Source organism: Anabrus simplex, chromosome X (genome assembly GCF_040414725.1).
Source record: "Anabrus simplex isolate iqAnaSimp1 chromosome X, ASM4041472v1, whole genome shotgun sequence".
In the NCBI taxonomy this organism is placed as follows: Eukaryota; Metazoa; Arthropoda; class Insecta; order Orthoptera; family Tettigoniidae; genus Anabrus; species Anabrus simplex.
In genome coordinates, this window is record NC_090279.1 from 187,038,619 (window position 1) to 187,053,556 (window position 14,938).

General features: G+C 44.9%; 1 protein-coding gene across 4 annotated transcripts in view; it reads right to left on the reverse strand.

The window, feature by feature from the left end:
• LOC136886040 (cytospin-A) overlaps nt 1-14,938 on the reverse strand; it is a 471,506-nt gene that overhangs the window by 224,965 nt on the left and 231,603 nt on the right. The gene's annotated exons all lie outside the window — the stretch shown is intronic.

The window sequence follows — 14,938 nt, forward strand, 5'->3', positions numbered from 1 at the left end:
AGGTCTTAAAATATCCTTTTGAGAAAACTGATCATTCTTACAAATCCACCACTGGTAAATAAAGTAACGATTGGTGGACAAGAAATCAAAATTGTTGATAATGCAAGTTTTTTTTTCTTTTTTTTTTTTGTAAGTTCCTTTACGTCGCAACGACACAGATAGATCTCATGGCGACGATGGGACAGGAAAGGTCTGGGAATGGGAAGGAAGCGGGCGTGGCCTTAATTAGGGTACAGCCGCAGCATTTGCGGGGCGTGGAAATGGGAAACCACGGAAAACTGTCTCCAGGGATGCCGACAGTCGGATTCGAACCCACTATCTTCCAAATACTGGATACTGGGCGCACTTAAGCGACTGCAGCTATCGAGCTCGGTAAATGTAAGTATTTAGGAGAAATTGGAACTTATACTGTTAATGAAAAACCAGCTTGGCATAATAGAATAAATGAATTAAACAAAGCAAATTACATTCCCAAGACTACGTACAACAAGAGAAAAAGCTTATCGCTAGCACCAAAATTAAGAAATTATAAAACAGTCACAGCCAGAACCAGAAGAAGAATTGAAAAATTATGGAACATCAAGATCGACGTTACATGGATTGCTGAAATTGAGAATGATATTACAAAACTACAAATAACAATAGATTTAAAAAACAGACAAAATTAAGATACTTAAAGGCACACACAAGATCAATTTTTAAAAGGTCTAGTGGGTCGGTGTTTTCAACTGAAGAAAGGAGGGCAGTATCTGTCACAATGAAGAAATATTGGGCTGACTGAAAAGCAAAAAATCCTTTATTTGACTAGAGTGGCCCAATGTGGCTATAAGGTGTAAAATAATTAATTGGTACTGTACGGAAGAAGAGGATCTCTTTTTTTTGGGTCACATTATGAGGACACCAGAAACCAGATCACCAAGAAGAATTATAGAGAAACTCCGGAATCTGAAGCAACAAACAGGATGGATTAAGGAAATTAGAAAGGATATGGAAGCACTAGAAATAACTCTAGGCGATTTTCAAAATAAAACAAAAAATTAAATAAACTGAAAAGCATAAAAACAAGATTTAAAGCAAAAATAGACAAACGATATACACAGAAAATATCAGAACGAATGAAAAGCTACTGGGCAATTCGGAAAGAAAACTTATCGAAGATGACGAGAAAATGAGTGTGTGATGTGGTCCAATGAAGCCGTAAAAGAATAATAATAATAATAATAATAATAATAATAATAATAATAATAATAATAATAATAATAATAATAATAATAATAAAAGTAATCTTGGAACAGGCCACGAAGGCGCTTGGAGCAGTGAAAGGCGAAGTCTTGCACTATTCGTAACCTCAGCACGTAAGTGGGATGGAGTGTTCTCCTTTGCCCCCAGGTATTAGACTGGTTCCCATTTTTGGTGTACGTTGAAGGGACCTTGGGGCCATTTACCTCTCCAGAAGCGGGAATATCGTTTATAATGCAACCCATGACGTTCCGGGTGGACCGACTACGTCTTTATCGTACAGGTTCGGTAGCCCTTAATAATACGGGAAGAAGAAGAAAAAAGAAGAAGAAAAAAGAAGAAGAAAGGAAAACCATCACCAAGCTAACAAGTTCCAACGCGCTCTGTAAACGGGCATAACAAAGAAATAATAATAATAATAATAATAATAATAATAATAATAATAAAAGTGTATCTTAAAATCTTGAAATAAGGCACTACACTACAGTGGTGAAACCGGAGTGCCTATATGCAAGTGACTGCCTGGTACTAAACTATAGATTAGATAAACTTGAGGTACTAGAAAGGAGAATCATGAGAAAACTTAGGCCCTGCGAAACAAACAGAAGTATGGAAATTAAGATCTAATGATGAAATATACGGGAACATAGAAAACATAACAGAAACCATAAGAAAAAGGAGATTGCAATTTTTCAGACATATTTACAGAATGGATGATTCCAAATTAACAAAAAGGATTTTCAAGTACCTTTGGGACAAAAAGGCAACAACTAACTAGATTCAAGAAGTAAAGAAAGATTGAGAAAGAAGTAATACAAGAGAAGAAGAAACTATGGACAGAGACATTTTTAGAAAGAGGGTAGTAAGTGTGGAAGGATTCCAAGGAAGACTGAACAAGAAGCCCGGTGCGAAGTGGTCCGAGGACAGAAAGAAACAGCATAGTGAAAGGATGAAATAATACTGGTAGGAACGGAAGAGAAAACAAAAGAGTATGAAGAACTGAACTGAAAATGGTACCTGGTCCTTAGCAGGCCCCATCGGAAAGAAGAATAATTACATTTTATTAGGTTTACGTAACTATAATTACGCTTGGCAGACTGATATGTAATAGCAACTTCTGGTTCAGTGAGGAAAGCAACGGGAAACTACCGCACTCCTCATTTCCCTAGTACGCCTCTTCAGTGATGCCTAGGCCATGTATGACAGCTGATGGCGGAGCTGTTGAGGATCCAACCAGCCTTCGGGCTGATGACTAAACATACATACAACCACATTACCTCTGGTGGCACTATTCGAGAATCCAACCAGCCTGTAGGTTTCGGTTTTCCGCTACGCTAAGGTGCGGGAAATGTGCTTAGTCCTACCGATACGAGGCTGGTATATTTGAGAACCATCGAATACCACTGGTCTGAATGAGGATCAAACCCGCCAGCCTGGCTCTGCTGTCTGAGCCATTCACTTCGGTATTGGTATTGAAAGTGTGGTACGCGTACCACCAGGGGTCGTCTCAAGGGGCAAGCAAATTTATCGTAGTTTATGTTTTCAGTGAGCCTGCTCATTTTCAATAACATTGTTTTGATTTAGTGTTTTTGTCTACCACTACACAGAGTCCCCTTTTCGAACTATCCATTCTAAAACGTGTGTCCGTTTTTACCTCCCATTCACTAAGTAGCCTCCGTGGCTCAGGCGGCAGCGCGTCGACCTCTCACCGCGAGGTTCCGTGGTTCAAATCCCGGTCACTCCATGTGAGACTTGTGCTAAACAAAGCGGAGGAGGGACAAGTTTTTCTCCGGGTACTCCGGTTTCCCTGTCATATTTCATTCCAGTAAAACTCTCCAATATCATTTCATCTGTCATTCATTAATCATTGCCCCAGAGGAGTGCGACAGGCTTCGGCAGCCGGCACAATTCCTATCCTCGCCGCTAGATGGGGCTTCATTCATTCCATTCCTGACCCGGTCGAATGACCGGAAACAGGCTGTGGATTTTCATTTTTTCACTAAGTACGAGGGTAATCCCAAAAATAAGGTCTCCTATTGTTTGAATAAATACAGAACTGTTCGTGTGGCTGTTGGTCACAATATTGTGAAGAGTGTTTCCCGCGCTCGCATATAAACATTCGCACACCCCGCTCCGTCGAGAAGCTACTAGACGCGATCGACACGGTGGAGGTCCCCAGCTATGAACGCCCGGGGCTGGGGGAGGCCGACCACCAGGGGACGCTCCACGTATGCGACTGCGGAGTACATCGGGGAGCCTCTCCTGCCGATCATCGGCATTATGGTTACTTCCTGGGCGATTATTATTCGCCCTAACGATGCAGCCAGCCTCAGGATCTACGAGGAGCGCGCGTCCCAGCAATTCCAGGTCGCCCGGCTACCAGGACTCAGGGAGCACCTCGACGTCTCGGGCTACCAGGAGGCAGCCTCGCAGACGGAGCCAACGACCGAGGAAGACGGCGGCGCTCCCGAGCGCCGCGACGGCGCGACCCCAGTTGGAATGCTGTACCTTACGAAGTACACGCAGACCAACAAGGGCGAAGTGGTCGCAGACGCAGGCCTACCAGGAAGGGCCTGTTACCCGGGCGCAAACCAGGAACGCGCCCGTGATGGTGGAGAACAGCACAGCGGTGGAGAAGGACGCCCCCTGGCGTACCGAGTCTGCTGTCCAGGTCCAGCCTGCCTGCACGTCTGTCGAGTTGCAGACCTCGATGTGCGCCCCCCAGGACAGGGAATGCAGTCGAGTGTTAGCACCGACCGACGCCGCCGCCAGCCAGCCAGGAGAAAGAAGAAGATGGCGACGCAGCGGAGCCACCAGCTACCCCGGGGTCACCAGGCCGGGAGGAGGGCCACCAGGACGAGGCCTCTTCCCCCGCCGAGAAGCAACTCCCGGGAAGAAGAAGAAGACGACGCCGCACCAAGAAGCAGAAGGCGTCGCTGGCTCACCAGGAGAGGACCGCCAAGCCGCAACCCAGGACTGCTCCCAGGACCGCAGTCAACCGAGGAGCCAATCAGGAGAGGACCTCAGCAGGCAGCGGCAGTCAGGTGAGAGTAAAACGTCCCCCTCAGCAGCTCTTGCAGTGTTTTCGCTGTCTGAGGTGGGGCCACCGTCAGGTTAGCTGTGGGCTTGAGGTGAGTTGCAACCGCTGTGGTGGTGATCACCACTACACGGCCTGCGCAGCACTTAGAGACGCGCCGGTGTGCGCCAACTGCTCGGGGGGGCCACCCGGCCTCCCATCGCAGTTGCCCAGTCTACCGGGCCATGGCGCGGGCAGAGAGGAAGGAGGCCCGGCGCTATGACCCACCCCCTTCCAGGAGGCCCCCGCCTCGGCGGGCTTGGCCTCACTCTCCGGGATCGGAGACTGGGTACGAGGTACCCCAAGGAGGTGGAGCCGTGCGACAGGCCCTAGTGGTACTCGACGCATGGCTCCGCAGCCGGCAAGGACCGTGCTAGTCACAGCAGTGCCCAGACGGACTGATCCCCAGACGATGGAATGGAAAGGAATTGGTTTATGTTTTGTGCATGTTACCTGTTCCTAACTAACACAACCTCTGGTCTTTCTCCAGCCCACATCCTTGCATGTGCTATCAAAAGATGTCAGGTTTTACATATAGGCTCTTTCTTCTTTCTGCCTATGTGGTTTTTCCCTGACCCTTCAATACCATACTTCAACACCATATACCTAATACAATATAGCGTGTCTGACATGGAAACAGGCAGATACTCCTTGTGTCACTTCCCACTTTTCCCTGCTATCTCTTTCTTCTTCTTAGAAATAATAGCATGTCGGAGTCCATGTAGATTGAGTCGTTGGTCACGCTGGGGGAGCGGGCTTCGCCCCCCCCCCCCCCCGAAGAAAAAAAAAGAAAAAAAACCCAAACCGCTGAGGCACTAAGTCTTGGCTTGACAGCCGTTGAGAATGGAGCTCCCGCTGGATGTTACCGCCAAGTGCGAAGTGCGAGCAGTTATTTGGTTTTTGAACGCAAAATATACCGAACTGATTGAAATCCATCGCCAACTGACAGGAGACCGTCTATTTCCGTCGAGACAGCCGTGAAGGTTGAGCAAATCATGTGTGAAGATCGGCGGATCACCCTGCATGATCTCTGCACTTAGGTTCCTGAGGTTTCCCGAAGCGCCGCTCACAGAATTTTAATGGAAAAGTTGAAATACCGGAAGGTGTGCGCAAGATGGGTGCCAGATGAAAGATGAGCTTCACAACTTCCTGAACATCATGGGGGCGAGCTGGTACAACTGTTACAGCGTCTGGAAAAATGCAACGGCCGAAATGGTGATTATGTAGAAAAATAGTTCAATGTTCAAGCTGTAAAATGAAGTAAACCATTGTACAAATAAACAAGTCTATGTATTTATAAAAAAAATAGGAGACCTTTTTTTTTGTGATTACCTTCGTATGTAAAACGGCTTTACTTACTTGCTATATATTGTATTGCTATTTTTTAATTTTTAAAAAAAATTCACTCGTTCACTTCAATTTTTGTCAGCACTAATCTTCATAATTAGAATTCATTATAGGTAGGTCCCCATCCTCATAGACGCGCAGGTCTCCTATACGGCATCCACTCGAAATACCTGTATCAGGCCTCTTCGGAGGCCACACGTCGTCGTCATTATTATTATTATTATTATTATTATTATTATTATTATTATTATTATTATTATTATTCCTTGAAAAACGCCTGCTCTCTTCCGAGTGAAGGTGGCGGGTCCAGGGCAGCAGTTCTCAATCTGAGAACCTGCGTCACGGTGAAGTTCGTAGTAAAGTTCTATAAGGGAATGATCCCAACAAATTTACTCGTAAATAGGATACGTTTCCAACAAATATGTTATTTTGTACAGTTTTGAGAACAGAGGATTCACCGCCCATTGCTGTAATCTGCTTCTAGACAATTTTTATAGCCGGTCGGAAATAGTGGTACAGTAGGGGCCTATTCCCTTTCCCGAATGAAGTGGCACCGATGTTACCTTTTAGAAGTTTTGCATTGAACTGCTCTTTTCTACACCATCAGAAAATCTATTCTCCTAAAAATATTTAGAGTGTAAAATTATTCCTGAATAAATGCTTATGGTTAGAAAAGTAAAATGACACTTTCTGATCCCACGGTCCAGCGGATAAGAAACAGTGTTCTAGAGCAGTGGTGTTCACACTTTTTGGTTGGCGTAACCCCCAAATCCAATTGTTTTACCTTCATACCCCCGAAGTAAGACTATTCGAACGTCCCTTCAAACATGTATTGGCAAAAGACAGAGATAAGGGTGTGGCAACGAAGTCATCCACAGGACTCACAAACAACTATCGTGGGGGTCGGAAGAAAATAAGAGTTGACCAAGGAAGGCGGGGCAAGAACAATAAAAGAGAGGAAGGAGCCTCACACTAGTAAATGGAAGCAATGTTGGACACAGCTACGACAACCATGGCCAACAACTCACGCTCCCAAGTTAAGAGCCCCTGGGGTCCCTTTTAGTCGTCTCTTACGACAGGCAGGGGACACCGCGGATGTATCCTACTGCCCCCCCCCCAGGCACAGGGCAGAGAGGCTGGCTAGACAGTAAGAGAAATGAAGGAGGTTAGGAAAGTAAATGTAGAAATAGAAATGAAAAGGAGAGAGCACAGGTCTCTCTCAGCCAATCCTCTTAGGATGGCCTACTCCGAGGCCAATCCAGCATGGGTAACAAACAATGAGGAGGCACAGCCTTCGGGATCAACAAACGCACCGAAGTCATGGTGTCCCTAGAGAGTGTTCTCCCCCAGGGCGAGTAGGCGCAAGTCTACCACCAAGGGGACTATTCAAGCAGTGTTGCCAACTCAGCGGATTTTCTGCCAAATGGCGGATTTTTAAATACAACAGCGGATAAATTTTCCATTTAGCGGACAGCGGATTTTTTTACGGATTTTCAAACTTCTTTTAGCGATTTTCAGCGTTGACAATATCACCTTTCATCACCAGCAGAAAAAAAATAATATAAAACTTACTACGGCATAATAGTCAATTTATTCGCGTTGTATTGAACTTTTGCTGCATACTACGACTCGTTTTCTAGACCAGCTCTGGCCCACAGCCTCAGTCAGAACTTGTTACAATCGTTACTGTACTCTTGATGACCCGGCTAGTGTCGTGTTTGATAACATGTTTCTTTTGACAGCAGGTTATTTTTCGTACGTCAATATGTCGAAAGAATAGATTAAAAAGTTGTCAGATATTTCGTATGTGCTTTGCTGCTGTGAACTGCCAGCATATACTTTGAAATAGAATGATACCAGATGGCTTCATACCATACCACAGGACCTCAATCCAGCACATCTGCTTCAGAGCATATAGTGCGAGGAGGAGATGATGAACTCCTGTTCTGAAACTGGTGAGTGTTGAGTTAATCTCTCTAATTAAAACAGCTGGTATATGCTATTTTGTTTCAGTTCGAAATTTAGCGGAATTTAGCGGATTTTCAACTCAAATTTAGCGGAGAAAAGATTTATGGGTTGGCAACACTGTGTTCAAGGCTTAATGTCTGCTTCCCACGGGACGAATCACCAATATCAGCGTCATATGCCCTCACTCCATATGAGGTTTGGAATTAATGTTATTTGCTTTTACGTCCCACTAACTACTCTTATGGTTTTCGGAGACGCCGAGGTGCCTGAATTTAGTCCCGCACGAGTTCTTTTACGTGCCAGTACCGACACGAGGCTGACGTATGTGAGCACCTTCAAATACTAGCGGACCGAGCCGGGATCGAACCAGCCAATTTGGGGTCAGAAGGCCAGCGCCTCAACCGTCTGAGCCACTCAGCCCGGCGGTTTGGAAGTGAGCCCAGGCTTTTGGCACGTAATCTAGTGATTACAAATTCTACCCTGGCGGCCAACATTCTGATGGGAATTCCACGCCGCCGCCCAAAGGGTCTCTGTACCAGCTAACCACGGTATCAGACCATACAGACGAGACATCTTAACGATCATGGCGTATACTGAGGGCTACCAAGGCTATCAGTGAAACCCAAACCTCAATTGAGAATAATTATGGAAGTCTAAAACACATTATAATGTAAGCATCGGACACATTGTTCCATTTACAACACTTGAAAGCTGTGAGAAAAAACGTCGCACGTATTTCTGAGAGCAAGGCATCGGAGAGTGATATTGCAGCCCAGACTCTCGTCCCTCTCCCCTCTACTCACCCCCACGCGGCTTGCTGCTGTATACCTGATAGGAGCGGGGACCGGGTGATAGCTGTGCTAGGCTTCATTCCGTCAGATCGCCACTGCTATCAACCATGCGTTACTCATCATATAAACTTCCTCACCGCATACTTCCGTCCGCCTCCGTAGCGTAACGTTTAGTGTTATTAGCTGCCGTCCTCGGGGACCGGGTTCGATTCCCGGTACTGCAAGAAATTGCAGAACTCGCAGGAAGGCTGGTATATGGTTGAAATAGTACATGCAGCTCACCACGTCGGGATGAGAACGAGTTGACTTTGCCTCATACTTCCGACTTATACAGATAACAGAGTGCTGGTATTTCACTCCCGTTTACTTCTACATCCTTGTAGGAAGACACTGCAGAGCTGCTGTTTTAGAGGCAATATCATTTTCGTTTTATTGGTAGATCTGCTAAAATGAAATGCAATCTTTCAGGTTTAGTGTTCTCTTTTGTTGGTTGAAATCGAACCCGTGATCTTGGGTCGGACACCACCACTGATCTCCCGAGGAAGCTAATTAACCAGTGAACGACGGACACGACCGCTGTAAAATTCAACATTTTTATTTAATAATAATAATAATAATAATAATAATAATAATAATAATAATGGTGCATGGCATCTGTATAGGTTTGGTGGTGACCTAATGAGGATAAAATTAATGGCGAAGACGTCACTAAACACCCAGTCCGCAAGCCAGGGGAATTAACAGTATGACGGGGTTGGTTCTGAAAACTGAACCGGAACCATCGGACCAAAGGCAAGCATTCTACCCATTTAGCCACAAAGCCGGACTTTAATTTGCTAAACCCTAGGCTACCATCTCGACTGATCAGGGGTTGAGCATTGGCAGTAGCTTGTGAAACAAATAAGAAGTGTGAGAAGGGAGAAACACTAAAAAGTGTTATCTTTCCTCTAACAAATCACTGAGCTCAGGCCAGACCAGTAGAAAGCTGGCGGAGTCATTACGTAGGAGAGGGACGCAGACCGACTAAAGACAGTGCAGGGCGGACGAGATCTGTCTGCTGTAGCATGCATCCACATTAATATTAATAAAAAGTGACGGAGTCGTGATTCAACGGACGAGCACGCACACGCAATGAGAATTGGCGTTCCTCATGAACTAGCATCGCCACTGCTCAAGATCCCTTCTCTAGTTTAATAATAATACCCGAGGTAAAATAAAACGCGCAGAAAAATTCAAATACCTAAAGGAGTGGATAGAGCATACTGTAATACTTCAGAGAAAGAGGCATTCAAATCAAGAATCAACAAGATGGAGATGGCCTACCACCTCAAAGATATCTATGTTACGGTCAATATCTTTCACAACCAAGCTCAGATATTAAACTAACCTAACATAACCCCATGGCACGACAGCCCTGAAGGGCTGCTCAGCCCGAAGGACTGCAGGTTACGAGGTGTCGTGTGGTCAGCGCGACGAATCCTCTCGGCCGTTATTCTTGGCCGCTATCTCACCGCCAGATAGCTCCCCAATTCTAATCACGTAGGCTGAGTCGACCTCGAACCAGTCCTCTGAGTCTGGTTGGGAATCGAACCCAGGCCTCCGGGTAAGAGCCAGACACGCTGCCCTACACCACGGAGCCGGACAAGCTTAGATATCACTGTTCATAATTCGACCCGAAGCTCTATAAGCAGCAGAATGCCTCTTGATGAATAAGGAAGGTCTGGCAGAACAACTAGAAGCCAAAGAAAGGAAGATTCTAAGAAAGATCCAGTAAAGGAATATGGAGAAAATAACAAACACTACTATGAATGAATGAACCAAAAATATTATCCACTCGAATCTTTGTGTACTTTCCGAATCAGGAAACTAAAGGGGTCTAGTTCACAGAAGTGGAAAAGTATTTAGAAGAATTGGGAATCTTACATGATTGACATCTTGCAGCGTATTCCTTTGATTGATTGATTGATTGATTGATTGATTGATTGATTGATTGATGCTTGTTGTTTAAAAGGGCCTAACATCGAGGTCATCGGCCCCTAATGGTACGAAATGAAATAACAAAAATTCAGATTCATCCACTGACCAAAATAAAAATAAAAAATGTCATGAAGAATGAATGGATGGACACGAACCCTACAAATAAAACAAAAACAAAAACAAAAACAAACAAACAAACACAGTGGATCAGACACAAAAAAGATCGGAAATAATAGTATTAGTGACCAAGGGACCACTTATAAAGCACAATGATGCTTGATGTCTATAGGGGTGCAAAATCCACGACTAAGGCCCCACAGAACGGTACATGTCGCGAGTAAAGTAGAACCATGGTATTTGTCATTTTGGGGTACTAATGAAAAGTAGCGAAGAGTCACGGTGTTCCACACAAGATGGTACTACTCACAAGTATTGTACTTCGTACAGGTAACGCAGACCTATGGTGTTTCTCACACAATGGCGCCACTTACAGCCAACGCAAACCGATGAGTTTCCTCACCTAGGTGTACTAGTCACGGGTGCCGGTCCCAAGGGCCCCGTGGTGTTCCTCACATAGTGGGTACTAATCACAGGCAACGCAGACCCACGGTGTCGCTCATATAGCGGTACAACTCACAGGCTACGCCCAGACCCGCGGTGTTGCCCACATGGGTACAACGCACGGGTACTGGAATCCACCAGGCCAGGCTTTTTACTGCAACTAATCACAAACCTATTTCGTACCAATTTAGTGAAACTACTCGCAAGTACATGCAACCCATGGTGTTCCCCGCATGATGGTACGAATCAAGAGTAGTTTCATGGTTCTAATTCAATCATCTCTTGGTCGCCGCTTGTAGTCGCCTGTTACGACAGGCAGGGGATACCGCGGGAGTATTCTACATGTGCGTCCCCCACCCGCAGGGGGTTAAAGAAACTTTAAGGTCTACAGAGTTTTCGAGCAAAACCTGAAATGAAGACGGCCAAGACGTGGACCGAAAAACAGAAGGAAGCCCACTGAAGAAGTACTGGGCGAGTTAAAAAAAAAAATAAAAAATAAAAAAAAATAGCGTGGTCCATAACTGGCCGAAGCGAAATTTTAATTTTAATAATAATAATAATAATAATAATAATAATAATAATAATAATAATAATAATAATAATAATAATAATAATAATCGGTAATCTGTTTAACCTCATTCCCACTCCCTCTGAGGACTAGTGGAAGAGTGTAGGCCTCTGGATCGTTAGTTCGTGGGTTCAACCCCAAAGAGCGAAAAAAGAAGAAGAAGAAAGTCAACCGAGCACTCCATGTCGTGCGATGAAGGCATGTAAACTACCTCTGGTGGCACATCCGGTGTTTACCCAACAAAATTAGTTAAGACTCAGCCACAGTAGATCGCCAAACGAGATCCGGTTCTGTGCCATCTGGTAGAATAAAACGGAAGCTAGAAAATGGCATGCAGGCAACCTAAAGAGCGCCAAATTAAAACGCCTGCACACAGTAGGAGAGGCCATACGGTACCATCAGTATCCGGATGAGGCATTTTAGGTCATTTTATAGGCCATTTTCCGGCATTTATTAGGTCAACATCCGGGCCCTGAATATTATTATTATGGTACATACTAATCCTGCCGTATGGAACAGTACATCTTGGAGTTTGTATTTAAGTGGATCTAGGATTGGGTCAGTCTTGGAATGGTGAAATATTATCTGAAGATTAAAAAATACAGGAAATTGCGCGTTAATTCTTGGCTTCGTAGGAGTTGGCAAAATTAATAATGCATCATTTCACAATTTCTGACCACTCTGGATGTCGTAAAGTACATTCATAATATGCCACTCATTTTTACCAAATCCAACAAAGCCAGAAATTAATGCGAATTCTTACGGCAATGATTTTTCGCGCATTTTTTAAAGAAGAGGGCAAGATGCTGTAAGTATCCCCATTAGAAATTCCTTTGCCGTCGGACACAAAACCCAAGGTACCAGTTATCAAAGAGAATAGACGTGTTAACCACTTTAAACAGCTTCTGAAGTAAAGTTCATAATAAAGCTGCTTGGACGACCGGAAAAATCGTAAGTCTAAAGTTAAGTAAAAATAATGTTATTTAATTATCCATATTCTGAAAGTATTTTAGTATTATCTATGTTTGTGCAGATTTAAGATTTAATTAAATCATCATCATCATCATCATCGGTAGTGTCTTCCAAGCGCAAGAAGATAGCCGGTTATGAGTTCTCTGAACCACAAGCTCAGCCGCAATATTGGCACATCACGACTACGAAAGTTCCTGCGGATCAGTTTTTCTCAGACTTTTTCGCCTTCGTTCTATGATCTCTTATCGCATTCGAGCCTTCGTCGTTGCTGTTCACAAGGTGGCGTGCCAGATGCGACCGTGCCGCATGCAACCCGTGCCACTAGCGACCGCATAATCTGTAACCGTACCGGATGCGACCGGCGTTGACAGGATGCGACCGGCGTTGACAAGCAAATTGTCATTTGATAAGTTGTGTCATCACCCAAGATAAGGTAAGCTAAGCGAAGTGCAATGTAATTTAAAAATCTTATGAGCAGCTACTGACCCTACTTTACATAACACTTCTGGGGGAAACTCTTTTTACAACACGAAATATAGTGGTGCGTTTACGTTTTTTCCCACCGGGCGAGTTAGCCATGCGGTTAGAGGCGCGCGGCTGTGAGCTTCCATCCGTGAGATAGTGGGTTCGAATCCCACTGTCGGCAGCCCTGAAGATGGTTTTCCGTGGTTTCCCATTTTCACATCAGGCAAATGTTGGGGCTGTACCTTAATTAAGGCCACGACCGCTTCCTTCCTTTCCTATCCCATCGTCGCCTTAAGACCTGTCTGTGTCGATGCGACGTAATACCACTAGCAAAAAAAAAAAAAAAAAAATCATAATTCTCTGAAATTATTTACGACTTAGGCCTACTTACTTATCGTGTCCTATTAGTGCCGGGAGTGTCCGAGGACGTGTTCGGCTTGCCTGGTGCGGGTCTTTCTACCTGACGCACATGGGAGGCCTGCGCGTCTGGATGTGAGATTATGATAATGAGGTAGGGAAAGATGAAACCCGGTGTCGGCACGTAGCCTACTCCTTTCGAATAATACCAAGGGGTCTGCTCAATGCTTTACGTCCCCATCCGACGGCCGAATCACCATCAACAGCATCATATTCCCTCACTTCATTTGAACACTGCGAAAAGGTTTGGATTTGAATCCAGGCTTTTGGTACGCTATCTAGTGATTACAGATTGTATACACCAACTTTCCTACCCTGCCGGCCTACATTATGATGGTGATTTTTTTGATTTTTTTTTTTTTTCATCCTGGCTAAGTGGCTCGACGGCTCAGACGGTTGAGATGCTGGTCTTCCGACTCCAACTTGGCAGGTTCGATACTGGCTCAGTCTGGTGGTATTTGAAGGTGCTCAAATACGTCAGCTTTGTGTCGATGGATTTACTGGCACGTTAAATAAGTCCTGCGGGACTAAACTCCGGCACCTCGGCGTCTCCTTAAGCCATAAAAGTAGTTACTGGGACGTAAATCCAGCAATATTATTATATTTTTCTTTCGTCCAACGGCACTCGAACCTGCTAACAACGGTGTCAGACCTTTATTTTAGAAAAGACCAAGTTAGCTACTGATAAACAATCTGCCACTTGGTGACAGCCCTTAATATAGATAAGTTGTAAGTGATTGATGGGTCGCATGCGGCACGATGCATATCCGCTCGGTCGCTATTGGCACGATAATGGCCGGGTCGCATCTGGCACGTAACCGTTCACAATACCGTGGATTCTCGTGGGCAATAGGACACCACATCCCGCTACATCCTCTCAGTTGCAGAGGTCAATTTGACACTTCCCAATATTAATCCTTAGAACGTCCATGTATCGAGTTTGCTGTCCTCCCTGACTACCATGTCCATCCTTCAATTGAGAAAACATCACTTGCTTTGGAAAGAGTGTGTTAGCCCTGCGGACGATGTGGTCAACCCATCAAAGCAGATGTCTGATGAATCACTGGAACAATATTGATTATATGTCGTGTTCTGTGAATTCGGAACTATTATACAGAGTGAAGCGTAATTCGCGCACTCGGGCGTCGCAGCGCGACTCCTCACATGCCAGCAATTAAAAAATGTCTCTTACAAAATTTCGTCTTGCGAGTATATCCGGCAGAAAAACGACGTTGAAGAGTAACAATCTGGCAACACTGTAACCACATGTAGGGTAACTAACTCTGTCGGCAGACGTTAATCGTACTGTACGGTTGGTGCAGTGGATAGAGTTTTAGGTTAGGATGCAGGAGGTCGAGTGGTCGATCCTGGGTTGAGGCGTGTGTTTTTTATTTCGTAAATGTAGTCCAGGTAGTATGGTATCTGGCATCTTAATCGTCAACAGCGATTGCAGTGGGTCCTCTAGAAACCATTTGCACTTACATACTACGATCCTAGAAATGGACGAACAATCGTTTTCATTGGTCAGCTTTGAAAGGCGCCCTTTCCACGTCGTGG